Below are 8,272 nucleotides of genomic sequence, written 5' to 3' on the forward strand. Positions count from 1 at the left end.
CTTTTTGCCACATTATATATGCAGTAAAAAAGAAAAGAGAACATAAACAAAATATTGGTGCACTGAGGAAAAAAAGTATGAAAAGAGAAACAGCATCATATTTAAAAAACGGACAGAGATAGAAACATAGTTACGGATTTAAAAGGTTATGTTAAATATAATGCTTTTTTCTGATATGTTTGAAAATTTAAACAAAATGTTTTTTAAGGCAAGTATACATCAATATTGACTCCAAGAAAATTAGGACTCTTAGAAGACTCTCATAAACACAGAGAATGGGAAAAATTAGCATGTGATCAATTAACTATTACTAATGAAGCACCAAATCCAGTTTCTTTCTAAGGAAAACTTGATCAAATGTTCAAGGAACTATTGCAGTTAGATAGAAGTACACATCTTGGCTCACACCTGTAATCCCAACACTTTGGGAGGCTTCAGTGTTAGGATTATTTGAGGCCAGGAGTTTGAGACCATCCTGGCCAACATGTTGAAACCCCATTTTTAGTAAAAAATACAAAACTTAGCCAGGTGTGGTGGCACATGCCTGTAATCCCAGCTACTGGGGAGGCTGAGGCAGGAGAATCACTTGAACGCAGGAGGCGGAGGTTGCAGTGAGCCAGATCACGCCACGGCACTTCAGCCTGAGACAGATTGAGACTGTGTCTCAAAAAACAAACAAAAAAATGTGCACAGTGTAGCTTTGTTTGGGGTTAAGTTAGTGTTTTGAAATGGGCCTTCCCTGTGCTCAAAGCATGCTTAGCAAGCAGCTCCCCACACTGGACAGATCGCATGTGTGGAAGGATGAAGTTTATGTCTGTAGAACTGTTATTTTATGCCCCACTTCCTTTTTTCTTAGATCCTGTGTAGACGGGTCTCTCTGAACGTTGTGTTACTTTACTGGCATAAGGAAGTAAAATATTTCATAATAAATTTGAGAAAGGTAGAGTGAGTAAAATATCTGCAAATGAGAGAATTACTGAAAATGGACTGTTGTAATATTTTGCATTATCAAAAAGAATTGCCCAATGAAATTTTTTTTACTTTCTTTTGTTGTGTGCTTATAAGTCTTTAAAGTTCCTCATCTAAAATTAGAGATAGTGCATTTGCACCCAAATTAATGAAGCAATACCATTAAAGAAAAAGAAAAGGGACTGGGTGTGGTGGCTCACGCCTGTAATCCCAGCACTTTGAGAAGCCAAGGCAGGTGGATCACGTGGTCAGGAGTTCAAGACCAGCCTGGCCAATATGGTGAAACCCCATCTCTACTAAAAATATAAAAATTAGCTGGGCGTGGTGGTACGTGCCTGTAGTCCCAGCTGCTCGTTATCCAGGTGTGGTGGCGCATACCTGTAACCCCAGCTACTTGGGAGGCTGAGGCAGGAGAATTGCTTGAACCCGGGAGGCGGAGGTTGCAGTGAGCCGAGATCCTGACCGCACTCCAGCCTGGGCGACAGAGTCTCAAAAAAAAAAAAGAAAAAATGATTATCTTTGCTCTTCTCCATTCCTCATTCCCTTCCCTCTGTCCATTTTCTTCTGAATAATGTTTAAAGGTTGTGTATGTTACCCATATATATCTTCATGCTAAAACATTAACACACAATTATTTATTTTATTATGTTTTTACAGAAAAATGGATAACTATATTTTCCCTGAAATTTGCTTTTTTACATTCAGCTGTACATCTTGGATTTTCCTTCAATAGATGATGATCTAACAGTCTTTCTGATGGTTGCAGTATGTTCCACAGTATTCTTTACCAATGCCTTTTCTTTTTTTTTTTTTTTTTTGAGGCGGAGTCTCGCTCTGTCGCCCAGGCTGGAGTGCAGTGGCCGGATCTCAGCTCACTGCAAGCTCCGCCTCCCAGGTTTACGCCATTCTCCTGCCTCAGCCTCCCGAGTAGCTGGGACTACAGGCGCCCGCCACGTCGCCCGGCTAGTTTTTGTATTTTTAGTAGAGACGGGGTTTCACCGTGTTCGCCAGGATGGTCTCGATCTCCTGACCTCGTGATCCGCCCGTCTCGGCCTCCCAAAGTGCTGGGATTACAGGCTTGAGCCACCGCGCCCGGCCTACCAATGCCTTTTCAACCACTTTCCCAATTGTGATATTATGGACTGTTTGTGCTTTTTTGCCATCTAAAAGTAATGCTGCAATAAACACTTTTGTATTCTGTCTTATTTCTGTAAAATAAGCTTCCCAAGTCATTTCCAGTGTATTTGTTTTGTTTTGTTTTGAGACAGAGTTTCACTCTTAATTGCCTAGGCTGGAGTGCAATGGCGCGATATTGGCTTACCACAACCTCCGCCTCCTGGGTTCAAGCGATTCTCCTGCCTCAGCCTCCCAAGTAGCTGGGGTTACAGGTATGCGCCACCACACCTGGATAATTTTGTATTTTCAGTAGAGACGGGGTTTTTCCATGTTGGTCAGGCTGGTCTCGAACCCCCGACCTCAGGTAATCCGCCCGCCTCGGTCTCCCAAAGTGCCGGCATTATAGCCGTGAGCCACCACGCCCAGCATCATTTCCAGTGTTTTCTATGTTTCCTAGGAAGGTTTTGCTTCTAGAAGATTTCAGAGGGCAAGAGAATAAAGGTACAGAGTGCAGTTTTTCACATGTGATTCTGAGTGTGTATACACAGATTTAATCTTTTAATACATCAGGAATTGATTATACAATATAATGCAGGATGTCAGACTTGTTTCTATCCAGGAATAAAACCAATTGTGCCAGAAGTAACTATTATTCACCTTTCTCCTACTGAATTAAAATATTATCAGTTGTATATTAAATGCTATACATCTATTTCTGTTCTCCATATTCTAGCAATCCTCGACACTTTTCAGTAGCTTTTATTACTTGGAAATAAATGTGTTAATATATAGTTTATTATTTGCAAATAAAGACATGTTTCTTCATGAGAATTTTTGACGTACTCATTTTCCAATGAAAAACACATTAGGATTATATTTTGAATTTCTTCAGTTTTAAATACAGAGTACAGAGTATCCTAACTGAATAAACGATTGACGCTGAGTGGATATTCATTAACACATCTTTGGTTTCTTTTATAACTCTTCATCCTCCTGACCCTCTAATATCTAATGATAACACTATCTACTGTAATGTCCCACAATACTTAAAATATGCTAGTAATATTTGAAAATTTATTAGGTTTCTGCTTATAAGGTGATAGATTCTTTTGGGCTCTATAGTTACATAATCTGCAGATAAAGGTGACATACCTATCACAATATTTTCATATCTAATTTTATTTTATTTATTTTATTTTATATTTATTTTGAGACTGAGTCTCCTCTGTCGCCAGGCTGGAGTGCTGTGGTGTGATCTCGGCTCACTGCAACCTCCGCCTCATGGGTTCAAGTGATTCTCCTGCCTCAGCCTCCCGAGTAGCTGGGACTACAGGGACCCGCCACCACGCCGAGCTAATTTTTGTACTTTTAATAGAGACGGGGTTTCACCATGTTGGCCAGGGTGGTTTTCATCTCTTGACTTTGTGATCCACCCGCCTCGGCTTCCCAAAGTGCTGAGATTACAGGCGTGAGCCACTGCGCCAGGCCCATCTTATTTTATTTTCTTATTGCATGTGCAGACCACAGACCTGGTGAGAGTGGGTATTGGGCAGCACTTTCTTTCTTTCTTTCTTTCTTTTTTTTTAAACCATACTTCACTCATTTTTTACAAAAGAGCCAGTTTTGTGATGTTTTTTTCTTCTTCGTATTTTCAGCCCTACTCCTGTTTGTGTTTTATAAGAGAAATGACTTATTGCCTTGGTAAAATGTGTTAAAACAGTGTGTATATTACCTCCCTTCATTGGACCCTTAATGTCTCCATGATCTCTAATACAGCCTATGATTTTCTATTCCTACTTTATAGAAAATAGATTTTCTATTCCTATTTTCATTCCTGTGCCCAGTTCTCCCCTGAAATACATCCCAATATCTAGAGTTCAAATGCAACTTTAGGATGTGCATTTTTACTCCAGATTCAAGATGCCTCCTTCAATAAGTCATTACCAACAAAGATGCTGTGTTTCTCAACTAGCCTAGAAATCAGGGGCAAGGTATGACTGACTACTATCCACAGAAAACGACACTGTTCCTACCACTGTCACCTGTAAACCTAGCATCACCTGTCACCCAGATGAAAGCCCCATCATTCCTGTTCTTTTATGTCATTGTCTTGCTGCACTGAGATGGGTGTGTTTGAGTGGTGGAGCCTCAGTTCCTTGCCTGTGCATTAGCTGCCAGGGAGGCTGGAATGTATTTTCAGTTTATCTAGTCAGAATCAGCCTCTGCTTCTTAAGGATGGATGTTTGCCATCATAGTAAATATTGGGCAGCCAGATAAATGAACAGTGTTCACAGGATGGCATTCCATCAATATGCATAATTCTTCTCATAACTGAAACTTAAACCTCATCTAAAATAATATAGCCATTCCTCATTCAACCAAAAATGTGATCTGTGAGGATTCTGTGTAGACATTCTGTAATCTTACTCTAAGTGTAAACTACAGAAATAAAAAACAGTTTCAATGCAATCCCTATAAAAATACCAATGACGGCCGGGCGCGGTGGCTCAAGCCTGTAATCCCAGCACTTTGGGAGGCCGAGACGGGCGGATCACGAGGTCAGGAGATCGAGACCATCCTGGCTAACATGGTGAAACCCCGTCTCTACTAAAAATACAAAAAACTAGCCGGGCGAGGTGGCGGGCGCCTGTAGTCCCAGCTACTTGGGAGGCTGAGGCAGGAGAATGGCGTGAACCCGGGAGGCGGAGCTTGCAGTGAGCCGAGATTGCGCCACTGCACTCCAGCCTGGGCGACAGAGTGAGACTCCACCTCAAAAAAAAAAAAAAATACCAATGACATTATTCACAGAAATAGAAAAAATAACCCTAAAATAGCCACAAAAGACCCAGAATATCCAAAGCCATCCTAAGCAAAAAGAACAAAACTGGAGAAATCACATTACCTGACTTCAAATTATACTACTGAGCTATAGTAACCAAAACAGCATGGTACTGGCATAAAAACAGACACATCAACTGATGGAACAGAATAGAGAACCTGGAAGCGGCCGGGCGCGGTGGCTCAAGCCTGTAATCCCAGCACTTTGGGAGGCCGAGACGGGCGGATCACGAGGTCAGGAGATCGAGACCATCCTGGCTAACACCGTGAAACCCCGTCTCTATTAAAAATACAAAAAACTAGCCGGGCGAGGTGGCGGGCGCCTGTAGTCCCAGCTACTCGGGAGGCTGAGGCAGGAGAATGGCGTGAACCCGGGAGGCGGAGCTTGCAGTGAGCTGAGATCCAGCCACTGCACTCCAGCCTGGGCGACAGAGCGAGACTCCGTCTCAAAAAAAAAAAAAAAAAAAAAAAAAGAGAACCTGGAAATACATCCATACATCTACAGTGAACTCACTTTCAACAAAGGTGCCAAGAACATACATTGGGGAAAGGACAGTCTCTTCAGTAAATGGTGCTGGGAAAACAATATCCACATACAGACTGGAACTAAACCCCTATGTCTCACCATATACAAAAATCAAATGAAAATGAGGCTGGACATGGTGTTCACGCCTATAATCCCAGCACTTTGGGAGGCCGAGGCAGGTGTATCAGCTGAGGTCCGGAGTTTGAGACCAGCCTGGCCAACACGGAGAAACCCCATCTCTACTAAAATACAAAAATTAGCTGGGTGTGATGGCATGTGCGTGTAATCCCAGAAACTCTGGAAGCTGAGGCAGGAGGATCGCTTGCACCTGGAAGACGGAGGCTGCAGTGAGCCAAGGTCACACCACTGCACTCCAGTCCGGGCAACAGAGCAAGACTCTCAAAAAACAAAACAAAACAAAACAAAAAAACCGCTGGGCACAGTGGCTCATGCCTGTAATCCCAGCACTTTCGGAGGTCAATGTGGGTGGATCACGAAGTCAAGAGATTGAGACCATCCTGGCCAACATGGTGAAACTCCGTCTCTACTAAAAATACGAAAATTAGCTGGGCGTGGTGGCGTGCACCTGTAGTCCCAGCTACTTTGGAGGCTGAGGGAGGCGGAGGTTGTAGTAAGCTGAGATCACGCCACTGCACTCCAGCCTGGAGAGACAGCAAGACTCTGTCTCAAAAAATAAAGAATAAAAAAATAGGCCGGGCGCGGTGGCTCAAGCCTGTAATCCCAGCACTTTGGGAGGCCGAAACGAGCGGATCGTGAGGTCAGGAGATCAAGACCATCCTGGCTAACACCGTGAAACCCCGTCTCTACTAAAAAATACAAAAAACTAGCTGGGCAAGGTGGCAGGCGCCTGTAGTCCCAGCTACTCGGGAGGCTGAGGCAGGAGAATGGCGTAAACCCGGGAGGCGGAGCTTGCAGTGAGCTGAGATCCAGCCACTGCACTCCAGCCTGGGCGACAGAGCGAGACTCCATCTCAAAAAAAAAAAAAAAAAAAAAAGTATAATTGGGATGTTTGTAACATAAATAGCAAATGCTTGACGTGACAGATACCCCATTTACCCTGGTGATGATTATGCACTGCATGCCTGTATCAGAATATCTCATGTACCCCATAAATATGTACACCTACTAGGTACCCACAAAAATTAAAAATTAAAAGAAAAAAGTTCTGTCAACATAAAAAGACATAGAGACAAATCGATAGGTAAAAGGTTTCATTTGGGAATAATATACAAGAAGTAGAATTGCAATTCAGGACATACATAGATGTGTGATTTCTGGTATGTCTAGAGAACATATGAAAAGGTTAGAGTTTATTGGGTAAAGAGGAGGTTATGTGAGTTGTTTTTAAATAAAATTTACTTGGCTGGGCAGAGTGGCTCATGCCTACAATCCCAGCACTTTGGAAGGTTGAGGCGGGCAGATCCTTTGAGCCCAGGAGTCTGAGACCAGCCTGGGCAACTTGGTGGAACCCTGTCTCTTCTAAAAATACAAAAAGTAGGCCAGGCGCAGTGGCTCACACCTGTAATCCCAGCACTTTGGGAGGCTGAGGTGGGTGGATCACAAGGTCAGGAGTTTGAAACCAGTCTGGTCAATATGGTGAAAGCCCGTCTCTACTAAAAATACAAACATTAGCCGGGCATGGTAGCAAGTGCCTGTAGAGGCAGGAGAATCACTTGAACCCAGAAAGCGGAGGTTGCAGTGAGCCGAGATCACACCACTGCACTCCAGCCTGGGTGACAGAGCAAGACTCCATCTCAAAAAACAAAACAAAACAAAACAAAAAATAGCTGAGTATGGTGGTGCACACCTGTAGTCTCAGCTACTTGGGAGGTTGAGGTGGGAGGATTGATTGAGCCTGGGAGGCAGAGGTCTCGCCACTGCACTCCAGCCTGGGTGACAGAGCCAGACTCTGTCTCTAAATAAATAAATAGACAAACAAACAAATACATAAAGTGTATTGGTGCTGGCAGCGTTTTACATGAGCTGGAGGGTTCTGATTGGTGTGTGTCATTAGTTGTCAGGTAGGATTTGTAATCTCAGAGTAATGGTTAGGTCCTTGTGGTTTTGGATTGGGTTGGTGAGCCGGTTTTTGAAACAGGCAAGTGTTTTTGTATAAGCAGGTAGCTGGGCTTGTGTGACTCACGAAGTAAGCTGCAGTCTGGAAAAATGTCTTGTGAAATGTTTGCCTGTTATCAGGCAGACTGTGTGTGAGAGCTCTCTCTTTATGGCCTTCCCCTGACTTCATGTGCCAGGGTTTGACACAAGTGACTCTATCTTAAATCTTACAGCTTTCACGGTTCACATCTTTATTCATTCCCATGACAACAGAAAGTACGTAGGCTACTCTTGCTACATTTATTCACCTACTTTCAATGTGGATTATTGTTCTCTTGTATTTTTATTATCTCTTTCTCAGCCGCATGCCACCGTGACCAGCTAATTTTTGTACGTTTTGTAGAGATGGGGTTCGTCATGTTGTCCAGGCTGGTCTTGAACTGCTGGGCTCAAGCAGTCCTCCTGCTTCAGCCTCTGAAAGTGCTACTACAGGTGTGAGCCACCGTGCCCAGTAAACATTATTGCTTTTTATAATCAATATTCATTTACATTTGCCCCCATAATTCCTATATTGCTTTCCATTCCTTCTTGCATAACAATATTTCCATTTGACATCTTTTTCCCTGTGTTCATTGATGAACTTCTACACTGGACTTTTTTTTTCCAGTACACTGAAGCTATCGTTTCATTCTTGACTTTCATTACTGCTATGAGAAGTCAGCTGTCAGTATAATGAGTACTTTGAAG

Source organism: Trachypithecus francoisi, unplaced genomic scaffold, assembly GCF_009764315.1.
Source record: "Trachypithecus francoisi isolate TF-2019V2 unplaced genomic scaffold, Tfra_2.0 Lachesis_group12, whole genome shotgun sequence".
Classification (NCBI taxonomy): Eukaryota; Metazoa; Chordata; class Mammalia; order Primates; family Cercopithecidae; genus Trachypithecus; species Trachypithecus francoisi.